Below are 14,988 nucleotides of genomic sequence, written 5' to 3' on the forward strand. Positions count from 1 at the left end.
TTTGAAAACAGAAAAAAGAAGAAGGAAATCCAGGAATACCAAAAGGAAAAAAAGCACTAAAAACCCAATTTTCATATAAATCATAGAGAATCCAATATAGATTTAACATAATTGATAATACCTATCAGTGTTAAGACAAACTGGTTCAGCAAATGATTTAGAAAACAAAAGCTTTTACAACTAGTGATGGGAAAAAATATAGAGGGCCACAGCCAGATATTATGCAGAGGGTTATTGAATCACTCTAAGTGACGGGTCTCCATCTAATCCCTTCCCATAGAGCTCTGGGAACCTGGTAAAGAGGAGGCAGAAAGAGTGTAAGGTCCAGATGGGGATAGAGGACAACAAGAAAACAAGACCCTCTAAATGAACATGAGCAAAGCTCATATGAATTCACAGAGAATGAGCCAGCATGCACAGCCTCTGCATGAATCTGTGCAACAGTGTCCTCTGTGCATATATTATGACTTCCAGTTTACTGTTTTCATGGTACTCCTGAGTGTACAAATAAGTGAGTTTGTGTTCCTTGTGCCTTCTCTTGCTTATTTTTCCTTCCATTTGTTGGTTTTGTCGAACTTCAATAGGATATTTTTTGTTTTATGTATTATATTTTACTTTGTTATATTTTTAATGAAGAAAGGAATGCATGAACACCTGAGCCTGAGCTGCTGAGGTAAAGATTAAAACAGGAACTATTATTTATACCTTCTGTGAGATGGAAAACCATGGGTTAACATTGGCTGTATCAACCACTTCTGAACAGGTTGAATTGTAAAGAGTAGTTAACCAAGATATAATGGACTGCACAGTGTTTGTTTGTTTGTCTTTTAATATTTTTTTAGCTGGTGTTCTATTATTTGGTTTTCCTGGTTTTTGGAGGATTTGTTGTTGTGCCGGGTTTTTGCTAGTTTTGGAAGAATAAAGTGGATTAGCAGGAAGGAGAGGATATAGAAGGACTCCTGTGAGAGGAAGAAAATAATCAAAATATATTGAAGTTAAAATTTGTCTTATAAATTTAAAAGAGAAAATATGAGTTATTGTGAAATAAGATTAGCAAATAAAATTTAAAACTTGTTAATATCTTATACCATTTTGTACCATATCTTTACTAAACAAAATTTGTTTTACTAAATATATTTTTTTAAGTCCAACAATTACTTAGTTTCTTTTCCTGGAAATATAGGATGTTTTTCAATGAAGAAATGACATGTAATTATATTGAAACATAAATCATCATTTGGGTTCTTTTCAACCCAAGTTTAAGATAATCTTTCATACTATCAAAAGTAATTGCAATTAATTTAAGACAGTGTCCTTAGTCTTTTGTCTATGGTTGTGTGGAACATAGGTAAAATGTGTAAAATGTGCTAAATTCTTAAGTATTTTATGGAAGTGCAAAGTTGTTCATCTAATACTGTAGTTCAAATTTTCATATCCAATGTGTTGAGAAAAATATGAGAGAAACAATCTTACAAATTCAGAGTAGGACATTAATAAAAGTCTTGCCACTTTTAATGTAATATCCAAGTAGCACAGTTTTGTCAAAGGCTACAATAGGATTATGCCTATGAATCTGTAGTTTAGTCAAATAAGAGCTCTATTGGTCAAAATAGTAAAACATTCTTTTTTATATTTGGAAATTAATAGAGGGTGATTATAAAGATTTTTACCACTGGGCGTGGTGGCACACACCTTTAAATCTAGCATTCAGGAGGCAGAGGCAGGCGGATTTCTGAGTTCAAGACCAGCCTAGTCTACAAAGTGAGTTCCAGGACAGCCAGGGCTACACAGAAAAACCCTGTCTTGAAAAACAAACAAACAAAAAGTTTCTTACCATAGAAATAAATGATAAGTATAAAATGTAATGTCTATGCTATGTCTTGATTGAATAATTCTGCTAGTTTCACAGACTTCAGGATACCATGTAGTGTGCAATAAATTTATACTTTTTAATTTGCTTGTTATGGTAAATAAAACTCAGCATGGTTCTATAGATCACCAAATATAGATTTTTGATGCCAAGCCTGATAACCTGAATTCAGTCCCCACGGCAAACAAGTTGATAAAAAGAAAAGACTTCCATATATATATATATATATGCAGGTGATTTCCACACACATGCAATAGCACTCATGTGCACATATGTACAAGAACACACATAAAGAAATAAATGTAAAAATATAGTTTTTAAAGTTTTTATTAACAACTTATAAACAATTAGTGATATATGCATCAAGATTGACTACCTCTGAATACTTATTTTAACAAGAACAATAAAAAAGAGCATCTGTAGCCTTCTTAAAAGTGTTTCAGATTGATTCTAACACTGTTTATTCATACCATGATAAATAATGTGAACTGGTTGATTTTTGTACCTCTCAAATTTATCTCTCCATAATTTTATCCCATTATATTTTTGCATACTTCTTGAAAAAAATCTAGGTTAGTCAATATAAGAAAAATGCTACAGAGTTTAGAACATTCCCTAAATAACTATTTTTAGGGAATATTTTTAGGGAAAAACTATTTTTTAACAAGTTCTGTAGATGTTTAACTCTGGATGCATTATAAAACATGTGTTTAAGAGTACCACTTTTATCATAAAAATGATCTGGTATACTATAATCCTCATGAAAAACACATAAATAAATAGGATTTTAAGTATAAGTCAGGGATATGACTCGAATCTCTAAATTAGGATTTGTGGCCTGTTGCATAAAATATTGCCTTTATAGTTATCATGAAATAAATATTTCTTTGTCTTAGCAGTATTATTTATTTAATCATTTATTTTCCTAAGCCAGTATTCCACAAGTGAAATATATACTTGGCTTTAGATTCAATTTTTGACTCTTGAAAGTATCTATAGATTGATGGGATTTTTAGTGTTTCAAACAACCTGAGTCATTTTACTTTCAATATAGTTCATCAAAGATTTATAGAGTCCCTACTATGTGCCAGATCATAACTCAGGGGTCAACAAAACTTTATGCTTTATTTATTAGCCACTATTCTTGTTTTAATAAAAAAAGAGACTTCTTCACCTGAGAAGAAAACTGGTTGGAATATTATGTTATTGAAAAACTACCAGTAGCACAATGAAATCCAAAGGTATAACCAAGATAAAAGATAAAAGAGTGAAAACAACAGATTTTAGCTTTATAAGGCCAAAACATATTGTGTCATAAGCAGTACACAAAATCCCCAGATATAATAGATTCATCACTCCAACAGAAGACTACCAGAAACAAGTTTAGAGTAGGGAATGTTTACTTTGCAAAACTTGTAGCCATTTATCTGTGTTGTTAAATTCCATGAAGTCATCATAATAACATTAACAGAGTATATGAATATATAGGGTTTAAAAGACACCTAGTTGGGACTAGAGGGATAGCTCAGTCAGTAATTTTAACCCCAGCTCCCATGAGGAAAAGAGGGGCTCATGATGGCACATGTTTGCAATTTCAAGTCTGAGAAGAAAGAGACAGTAGGATCCCTGGGATCCCATGGTTAGAAATGATAATGTAATTGTTGAACCTGAAATCCCAGGGAGAGATTCTTTCTCAAATAACAAGGATGACAACACCTAAGGTTATCTCCACACTACATCCATTAAATGCCACAGTAAAGTTAACTTTTACCTATGTAATATAGTGCCTTTTTTATTTTTTTGTATTAGTATTATAAACAGTAAGCTCAACCAGTAAGACTAATGAAAACTGCAATTATAAAATAGTGACTAAATAAATAATAACATAAGAAAAAATTGCAATGACTATAATTTAAAAATGTGTTATTTCTATAAATGAAAATCACAGTGATTATGAATATCACTAGGACAAATTCTAATGTAGATTTGTGAATACATTCATAGCATTAGTAATGCTTATTTTCTAGTAAAGTTTGCTAAAAATAAAGTTGTATCAATTACTCAATCTATGTTTACATTCCAGTAAACTTTGAATCCCAGGTAAAGGAAGCTGAATTCATTTCTTAAGGCTGTTGTAATAAAGTATTGTGAACATGGTATCTTTATGTGAGACATTTATATTTTCAACAGGCTAAAGGCCAAAACTTTCATACGAAAGTTGTCACAAAGGGATGAATTCTCTGAAGTCCCTTGAAGATCTCTTTTTGTTGTTGTTTGGTTATTTTTGTTTCTTTTATTTATTTTTTTTTTGTTTTTTGTTTTTTACAATTCAGTTGAGCTCATTTCTTATAATCTAAGATTTTTTTATTATTGGGTATTTATTTCATTTACATTTCCAATACTATCCCAAAAATCCCCCACACCCACTCCCCCACACACCCACTCCCACCTCTTGGCCCTGGCATTCCCCTGTACCGAGGCATATAAAGTCTGCACGACCAATGGGCCTCTCTTTCCACTGATGGCTCTGGGGGGGGGGGGGTGTTTACTGGTTAGTTCATATTGTTGTACCACCTATAGGGTTGCAGATCCCCCCAGCTCCCTGGGTACTTCCTCCAACTCCTCCATTGGGGGCCCTGTGATCCATCCAATAGCTGACTGTGAGCATCCACTTCTGTGTTTGGAGATCTCTTATTGCCTCTCACTATTCTCTTGGAGTCTTTTCTATATAACTATTTAAATCTCTGTTTCTACTTTAATGGATAACTCAATGTGTGTCCATCATTGTGTCTGATTTCAGTGCTTATAAGTACACTAGTTTAAGTCTGCAACTAGAAAGCCTCTTTTTGTATGACCTCATTTTAACTGACTGAATCTGTCGACAAAGACCCTACTTCTAAGTGGCAACATATTCTGAGATTGTAGGTAGATATGAATTCTGTGAGGGTGAGGTGCAGTGTATCACACTAAATCAAATCAGATGATTGCAATAGGTATCAGGAGACCATATTTTCTAGAACAGTTAAAAATCATTTGTTAACATGAAAAAAAATCAGTTGGTTCTGATTAATTAAATACATGTTTTCTTTTAACAGAAATATTTTACTCCCATTCTTGCTGGATTTCAGCCCAGATCAGTCTGCTTTGAACAGGATGAAGGTCATCAATGTTAGGGCACATGTCCTCTTCAATAATGGCTCTCTCCAGCAATATGTTGATTGTGGGTCTTTGATGGTCAGTTCTTCTAAATTGCCCCTCTCTTTATGACAATGGCTTTTTCAAGATATATGGCAAGAAGCTGACACCATTGCATACACTAGCAAGATTTTGCTGAAAGGAACCTGATATAGCTGTCTCTTGTGAGACTATGCCAGGGCCTAGCAAACACAGAAGTGGATGCTCACAGTCAGCTATTGGATGGATCACAGGACCCCAAATGGAGGAGCTAGAGAAAGTACCCAAGGAGCTAAAGGGATCTGCAACCCTATAGGAGGAACAACAATATGAACTAACCAGTACCCCTGGAGCTCATGTCTCTAGCTGCATATGTATCAGAAGATGGCCTAGTCGGCCATCACTGGAAAGAGAGGCCCATTGGTCATGCAAACTTTATATGCCTCAGTACAGGGGAACGCCAGGGCCAAGAAGTGGGAGTTGGTGGGTAGGGGAGTGGGGGGGGAGGGTATGGGGACTTTTGGGATAGCATTGGAAATATAAGTGAGGAAAATACCTAATAATTTTTTTAAAAAAAAGAATGTTCTTATGTATAAATTGGATGTTATAGGAAATAATATAATTTTGAATATTTTAAAATAAATACCCTATCATTTTCAAGTTCTTTAGTCTTTAAATCAATAAGTTTACTCTATCTTCTACTATATTTAAAATAGAAACTAGTACTCTCTAAAAATAAAACTTCAAATCATTTATTGAGAAATATTTTTTCTTTTTATTCCATTCTTCTATGAAAATATGACAAAAGTGTTGGTAGTAGGAATATAAAAGTAGCTTCATGAGGTATTGTCTTTTCAAATAAGTCATTACAATCTATTATAAGACATAAAATATTTTATTAATTCTAAATAGAAAAGATTTTAATCCTAAATGTATTAGAAATTCACACGCTTTATTATTTCATTGCATTTTAGATAAAATTTCACTTTGCATATCTAAATGGCAACAGAATCACTATGTAAATCTAGCTGGCTTCACAATCACAATTCTTCTGCCTTAGCCTCCTGAATGCTGGTGTTTTGGGAATGATCAACTATGACCAAGTAAACTTGAATGTTTGTCTAAGAGAGAAAATTAAAGCTTAAGTACAAAATATATCTAAATACTCCCACAAACACATAGGTTCATGAAAACCTAAATAAGAATTTTACAAATAATTGTGCTGGGAAAATGTTTCATTGGAAAAATAAGAATAAAGAGTAATGAATATCTTTTTTTTAAATGAATATCTTTATGGATGATAATACTGTTTGTGTCTACTGGCGATAATACTTTTATATAGATGAGAGTGGAAATGAGAAAGCAATAAATATGATCAAGGGAACATTCTAAAATTTTAATTAACAAATTCAATTTCATCAGCACATGTACATTATGTATAGAATCTATAATGATCCTGAAACCTGGTGCAATTAAGATCTGGTAAATTGCTTTTTAAGTTCTCACAGTGTGGCAGTTTATGTTCTGTCTTGTTTGTGTAGTGAAAAGACTGGCCAACATGAAAAACTCTGCAAACTTTGGGCTGTCATCTGATTTTCCTTCTGCAAGGGCTAGGCTGCTTTTACATATTTCAGCAAGAACAGAAAGCCACCACTGAGTGAAATTCTTTTGATATCTATAGTAATAAGGTAGAAGCCTGGAAGTATTATCCAGGTTGTCATAAGCATAATATTTCTTTACATTATATAGAACTAAAAGACAGCATTAATGGCTAAATGCCATACTTAGCAATACTTTCCCATTGTTTAGGACTAGAAATGTGCCTGAAATGTACATTTTTTTCCAAAACAGTTTCTGTAATATATGAAATCTGATAAGTAACCTATCAGTTTTATGGCATACATTCAAATGTGAACATGAATATTTAAAGATACAGGTAAATAGTTAGAATAGATATTTTATCAATAGCAAGCAGGAGAACTTGGTTCCTTGCAAGACACACAGAGTAATACATGGTTGCTTTGTCAACCTTATCAATCCTTACTATTGTTGTTCCCTGATATTTCAAATTTGGCATTCCAAGTATGAATATGATCTATGCAAACCTTCCTATGGCCATATGTTTTTCACAATCATATAAAGAAATTGAGAAGTGAGGTACTGCCTCTGTAGTAACTTAGTGAGTTCAACATCCTTGCTTCTCCTTCTAGGCTACATCCAGTTGCTGTTTTATTTGCATGAACTATTAAAAACAGTACTCTTCCATATTTATTACACAAGTCAGAAGTCAAAGTCCACATAACTCTATTGCTTTCAACCTTCATATCTAATCTATAAGCAATAAATGCATTTTATTTTTTCTTTTATTAGATATTTTCTTCATTTACATTTCAAATGCTATCCCCCAAACCCCCTACAACCCCCTGCCCTGCTCCAAGAAATGCATTTTAACATCTATCTCCAAAATTTAATTTAAATTAACCTTCATTCCCTTTGCATTACTGCCATTTTAGGTCTGGTTCACCTCTGTTCTGGGGGTGGATCAGGCTATCAGGCTTTCCTCATGCTGTTGTTGCTACTATTATCTTCAAATTGAATCCTACCAATAGCCATATCAGTAATCTAGAAATAATACATAGTAGTGTCTTAAGAGCCAGTGGTCACTGAGGTGAGAATATGGCTAGGTTTCAATGAGGGTAAAGTAGAATTGATAACTGGCAAAGAAAGCACTATTACAGTACAATTATAATTTACTATATAAAAATATAACACCTGGTATCTGAATACCCTCCTAAATTATATCTAGAGATGACAAGTTAATGACCTCCATCCTAGGGCAGAAGAGACATCAATGTGGAATAAGTGAAAGGGACTGCTTGCTCTATTAGATCACTCTTGAAAACATGTTGTCTCTTTCCTTCTTTTCATTTTGAAGTGTGCTACATGAAAACAAAAAGAGCATATTTATTTGCTTTCTGACACTCAAGATTGATTTAGGTAAGGCATGTTTGAAAGAGAACAACCAAGGTGACACACTAAAAGCACCATTAGTGCACAGGCAGAATCAGGCTATTACGCTTTTAGTTTAAATTAATGCACAAAGTATAAGGGATATGTTAGAATTGACATAAATCTATGAAAGCATATACAATAACAATTATCAGATTATGGTAGTGGAGTTGGGTGTGTTTGTTTTTTTTTAAATTTACTGTATTGCTGTGTGTGTGTGTGTGTGTGTGTGTGTGTTTTCACTGGAGAAAAATTAATGGTAACAACAACTTTAAATTGTGGAGTTACATCAATGTTTTAAGTCTAGCTCCAGTCCTAAGACAACTTGGAGAATGTATCATAGTAGTTTATTAATAGATAAGAATATATTCCATTACTTTCTACTTGTACTAGTAAACATTTCAAAAGAGCCATGACAGTTAACAGACATTCAGAGTGCAAAGGTCATTTGACAACACAAAAGGAAAAATGTAAACATTGTATTATGTATCTCTAAACCATTTGTATTTTTCAAGGATATCTCAAATTATGTTCCTAAGTGTCAGTAGAGATGTGGGTGAAGATTCTTACATGTAAATAGTATTTACTCAAACTGCTAGCCTGAGTAATTCCTTATACACAAAAGAAACTGCTTGATTTGGATGTCTGTGCCCATTCTCTTTGTCCTATAACTATTTGACTAAGACTGTAAGATGTAAGTAGGCTTCCTTTTCATTTTGTTTTTAAGATGTATTTATTTTACTTATATGAGTATACTGTAGCTGCCTTCAGACACACCAGAAGAGAGCATCAGATCCCATTACAGATGGTTGTAAGCCACCAAGTGGTTGCTGTGAATTGAACTCAAGACCTATGGAAGAGCAGTCAGTGCTCTTAACTGCTGAGTCATTTCTCCAGCCCAGCCATCTCTCCAGCCCCCATTTCACTTTTCATATCAACAATTTTAATATTGAACTTCTTTAAACTAGATGTGTGTTTGATCCATTTTTGAGTTTTCACAGCGATTTGTCCCCTATAGTATTAGAAGTACCATCATATCAGAAGGTTGTACAAATAAGACCATGACCCCCATGGACTGTTTGTCTTGCATCCTGAGATAATAATTATGCTATAGACTAATGAGTACGAGATTGTCCCTGTCATCTTAGTTGTTTCATCTGCTTTATGAATATATCAGTGATTTTAGTTCCCGATTTTTGTGTTGTTACTCTTTTTAAAGTTATTCTTTTTAGTCCAGAAAACTTAGAGCATGCTTCTTACTACCTGGTAATTAAATGCCAAAATTGCCAGCATTTTGTATCTAAAGAGAAATACCATTATTGTCATTATGTGTTTTTGTGGTTTGTATGTGGGATAATTTTGAAGTTTCTTTATGGTGATGTTTTGATACATTTTCAACTTTTGTGTATGTGTGAAACAGACTTTCATTATGCAGACCAGAGTGTCCTCACATTTACTCTGATCTTACCTTCTCTGCTTCCTAATTATTGAGATTATGGACATGCGCCATATACTGGCTATATAAACTCACTTCTATGAATCAGTGTTTTATTTCTTAGTGTATTCTATGTGGTGAAGAGGAAATGAATCTGTCTACTCCAATAATTATGCTCTGTAAAACTATCATTGTACTTTGTCAGTACATGCTAGAATAAATAATAAAGTGAACTCTATTCTTTCTTTCTCACTTAATATTTCCCTGTTCCTTCACTTGAATAGATGGGAGAAATAATTAAATAATAAAATATCATTAAAAATGTTCCATGACAGAAATGTTGAAAGTTGTTCAGAGATTAAGAGTCCTTGAAGTGGTACTACAGAATGAGCAAAGGGTTTGGGTAAATTTAACATGAGAAATATTATATATGTTAGCTATCTTCAAACATTTGCCAGATTTTTAAAGAGCTAAGAACAAAATTTAATTCTAAATATCTCAAGAGGTACACAAATCTAGATTCTCTGAGTTGTAGCTACAGAGGACTCAATCAAGGGTTGTCTAACGGATGCTTTTCTAGAAGAGATTCGTGACTGTGATAATTGTAATTTGTATCATTTAAGGACTCTGAATATAATCAAGATTCTGGAAAGTAAGGACCTGGAGATATTAAAGTAGATTTATGATTATGTTGCTGACTGGAAGGAGTAAACTTCAAGGCCCTATAGAATTATCAAAGTCTTTATTCAGGACTCTTCTATAAATGTGAGGCAACATAACCCTAAAGTGAAAGAAACAAGCTAATAATATGAATGAATAATAACATTTGAAAGGAGTAAGACAAGGAGATGGGATCTTGTGTTTTTTGGGGTTATCTCACAGTTGATCCTACTAGCTATAAAACAATGGAGAGTTCTGTACATCTTTAATACATCAGAGTTGGAGAGGGTACAATAATACAAGTTACATGAAAGTGGAAAAGGATCTGCTAGGAATGGAATGGCACAAGAATGGGGGACAAAAGTTCGGAGAGAGGAATAGGAAAATATAGTCCCCCAAAAGCTAAGGATGTATGAAAGTGTCATTGTGGATCCCATTACTTTGAAGACATGCAAATGAACAAATAAATGACTTGAGTAAACAAAAGAAATGATTTCAGTACAAATCTAAACTAGCAAATATTTAAGCAGCAATGTGTTCTAAACCATTTGCTGGTTCCTCTTGTCATAGATACCTTAGGACATATGAATAAATTTATTTTAATGACAGAAAGTATCACTTAGCTAGCTTGGGACTATGTATGGAAGCATAACTCTAAAACGATTAGGTAAAATGTATATCAAATATTTTAAATTTGGCTATTTAGAAAATGACATCAATGCCTACTAAATGCCTATAAACACTTAATATCCTCTCATATTCAGTATCAGACTCTCATTCATTTGATACACATAACCTATGGTGTGATGTTTCACTAGGTGTGGAAGTTATCAAGGATACATAGAATTGCAAAAATCAAATGGGATGAATTGTTTATCCACTGACAAAACAAGAAGAAAAGGACTAAGTAAATCTCACAATAACTGGCCACCTGAGTTTTGTATGGGACTCTGACATTGCATATCTAAGTGGTCTATTAACAATGTTTCTATGTACCTTGTGTTGTTTGATAATACTCCTAAATGATATATATTACATGCCAATAAATTTCCCTCTTAGAACAATAAAAATATAACCACACATTTTCAAATATCCCTCAAGAAAAAAATCATTCCTGGAAGAAAAGAATGATCATAGTCAAAACATTCAGAGAATATGTCAATTAAGGAAGCTAGAATGTGCTATAAGTTTGTATGTTACGGTTAACTTTAAATGAAAATGTGACTAGTTACTATTACAATAATTGCTAGAGACCAATAAATGGAAAACTTTTAGTTGGCAGCTTGAACTCATGTGTGGATTTTTGGATAGAAATCCTAGCCATATTCTTATCAGGTGAATGCCCGTGAGCGATGACTACACTTTGGATTTCCTAGTTTTATCAGGAAAGTGAGACCAGGATTTCACTCAGAAAATTTCAGAAAGAAATCCCCCAAATCTCTCTTTCTGCTTTTTAGTTTTCAAAAGTACTTGTAGATTTATTTTTCATGTATATCAATGTTTCCCTTCATGTATGTATGTGCACCATGTGCATGCCTGGTGTCCATGGAGATCAGAAGACGAAGTTGGATTCCCTAAAACTGGAGTTATGAATGATTGTGAGCCACCATATAAATGCTGTGAATAATATCTGGGTCCTCTGCCAGAGCCAACAAATGCTCTTAACTGCTGAGTCATCTCTTAAGCCCTTCCTAATGTCTTTTTGAAAGCAGCACATGATTCCTTAAGAGAAAAGAAAATCTTAGATATGTGCCTAGTACGTAAAAAATAATGAAGAAAGAAAGGCATTGGTAGTTTGCTTTTGTTTTTGTTGTTGGTCTTATTTTTATTCTTTACATTTATGTATTGGTGTGTGTGTGTGTGTGTGTGTGTGTGTGTGTGTGTGATGGACAATTGGCAGGAATCAGTTTTCCTTTGCCATATTGGTAGTGGGGATCATCAGGTTATCAAGATTTGTTGTAAGCACACTTACCTCTCATGAGCTCTGTTTTCTTTTTTATAATTGTATACATAGTGAATGTTTCAGGCTTTGAAACAATAGTTCTTTGTCACATATACTTCATGTTCTGATTGGAGTGTGAACTCAGTAGTGGACAGTACTTAAAATTAACAAGTAGTTATGTTTTTAATAAAATCAAATTTACAAAATAAGAGCTGAAAGTAAATCATTATCAGTAATTTGCTGTCCCAAAGCTAACACATACCAGTGGTGACCTTGATAATTGTTTTTCAAAGATGTTATGTTTATGTATGTCCTCTTAATTAAGTAAGAAGCAAACAAAACATGAATTATATTGACATTAAAGAGTAAAGCTAATGTGAACCTTGACAGTTGTATACAGAGAAGACTGAGAGCATTCACTTAAAAGTTTGAAAATAAAATTTGGGGATATGATAAGATGGGATAGCATACAGATGTATGAAGTTCAGTGGCTTTCTATTATATTTTACATAACGAATTTACAAGCATAAATGAAGAAAATTTCATTGACAATAATGCTAAAGTATGGATTATAGAGTTAAATACCTAAGGATAATATTATAGGCTTCATGGGGACAATACCAGAAGAAAATACACACACACACACACACACACACACACACACACACACACACACACAAGACAAAAGGTCAGGAAGTATAGGCCCACGTCCCTTTAGCACTGGAATTTGACACTTGTTCCATTAGAATTGAAATACTTGCCAAATTGACACTTGAATTTAGTGCAATTTCAATCAAATAGCTTTTGATGGTTTTAAAAGCAATTTAATATAAATATTCTTAAGAAGTAGTATGATTTTAAGTTTACAAAAAATAAAATAATATGTCAAAATGCAATACAGTATGTACTTCATTTTTTATAATATTTGGTTGCTTTGGCTTAAGAAATGGCATCTTACAACTGGATATTTACCTATGCCCTATACTATATACTTACAGGTCACTTAGCCAACAGATAAGTATAAACTAATAAAAATAATAATTTGTATTTAGGTCATTAAGCTTGTGATAGATGTGTTTTACAAAGAGATGAAAATTAAAACATAAAAATGACACAGTGACTCAAATGTTTGTTAGTGTTTATATATACAAAATGCAACTACAAACAAAGTTAAAATAGCAGATATAGAGTATTTAGAAAATACATGACTACATTTTGAAAAATAACAACCTAGGGATAAAATAATAACAATGGGATTTCACCAAGGAAGAGTGACTAATAGATTATAAGCAGATTAAACACCATTCGTCATTAGTAGTAAATATACATATTTATTTAATACGCAAACTATGACTATGCTTGATTTGGTTTGTCACTTATGGAAACATTTCCCACTCAGTAACACATTATATTTCACCCTTGATTGATATGTATTCTGTAACTAGTTGCAGAGAACTAGGGAGGTCTGACAGACACATTGAACATTGACAGGTCAAACCCCTGTATCTACAAAATTAAAATCAAAGAAGTGACAGAATGCAGATTCACTACATTTTATAAGTACACAGATGTTCATACTCATGAAGGACTGTGGGTTTTTAAAGAGTCACCTTGCTTCAGTCTTGGAAAGCTAGGTTTGTGATCCAGCTTTAGCAAAGGGAAGATTATTCATGAACTGAAAATTGTAGGGAAGGAGCAGAGGAAGGTTTTCCCAAACAAAGTTATTACTCTTTCTATCCATATATAGGACCTGTGGTGTGTTAAATGGTGGCAACAGCTCCATGGTAAGAGTACACACTTGTGAAAGAGTCATGATTTAGGGGACTATCATAATGAAGCAAAGAACAGTTAGTACTTGGCACAGTCAGCAATATTTGTACTACCTGGCTTTGAGTAGTATTGTGTCTTTCCTTATTGCTATATCAATCACTGCAATTCAGCTCTGTCATATCAGCATTAGTTCTCAACCTGTGGATCACAACTCCTTTGGAGTCAACTGATCTTTCACAGGGGTCAGGTAAGACCCGTGAATACCAGATATTTACAGTAAAATTTAGAGCAGTATCAAAATTATAGTTATGAAGTAGCAACAAAAATAATTTTACAGTTCCTTCCTACCATGAGGAAGTGTATTAAAGAGTCCCAGCATGAGGAACACTGTGAATCACTGCTAAGCAATTTGCCTCTTCCTTCCCTGTTTATCAAGTTTGTCTCAGCTCCAGTATCTCAACTTCACTGCTTTGCAGTTATCCAACTATATTTCCAACACTGAAAAATCCTATAGTACATCATTGAAATTTGTTTACATTTGATGACAAACAGATTTGAATAGCACTTTTATGAATTCAATTTATGTCACCTCATTTCCCCCAGGAATTTATGTTTGAGACTAGAAGTAAGACAGAACAGCTGGTTCTGGAATTACTGTAAACATTATTTTGCAGGTTAAAAATTTTAAACTAGAACTGGGAAAATGGATCTGTTGATAAGGTACTTGCTAAAAAAACACTAGGACCTGAATCTCATTCCCAGATTCCATATAAATAACAGTCCTGTGACCCCAAACTGTAGTTACATTGCAGGAGAGACAGATCGAGATGTCTGGAGCTTGGTGGATAGCTACTATAGCTGAATGAATGTGCTCCACATTCAGTAAGATATCCTAGATCTAAATAAATAAATGAATAAGTAAATAAAGACAAGAGCAACTGAGTATGATACCAAACATCAGGATCATGTACATATACACATACTAACACATCCACAGATACAACTTACACACTTACACACACAACACACACAAACACAAAGTTTTATATTGTCTCTTAAAAATGGCCACTTGTCTTTGTTTTTTAGAATCTTTGCACTAGAGTGAATCTTAATTCTTTGGCAGCATAT

General features: G+C 33.4%; 1 protein-coding gene across 10 annotated transcripts in view; it reads left to right on the forward strand.

Moving 5' to 3' along the window:
- The window catches only part of Dmd (dystrophin, muscular dystrophy), a 2,390,387-nt gene that overhangs the window by 1,222,002 nt on the left and 1,153,397 nt on the right, over nucleotides 1-14,988 (forward strand). The gene's annotated exons all lie outside the window — the stretch shown is intronic.

The sequence above is a fragment of the Mus musculus genome, chromosome X (assembly GCF_000001635.26).
Source record: "Mus musculus strain C57BL/6J chromosome X, GRCm38.p6 C57BL/6J".
Lineage (NCBI taxonomy): Eukaryota > Metazoa > Chordata > Mammalia > Rodentia > Muridae > Mus > Mus musculus.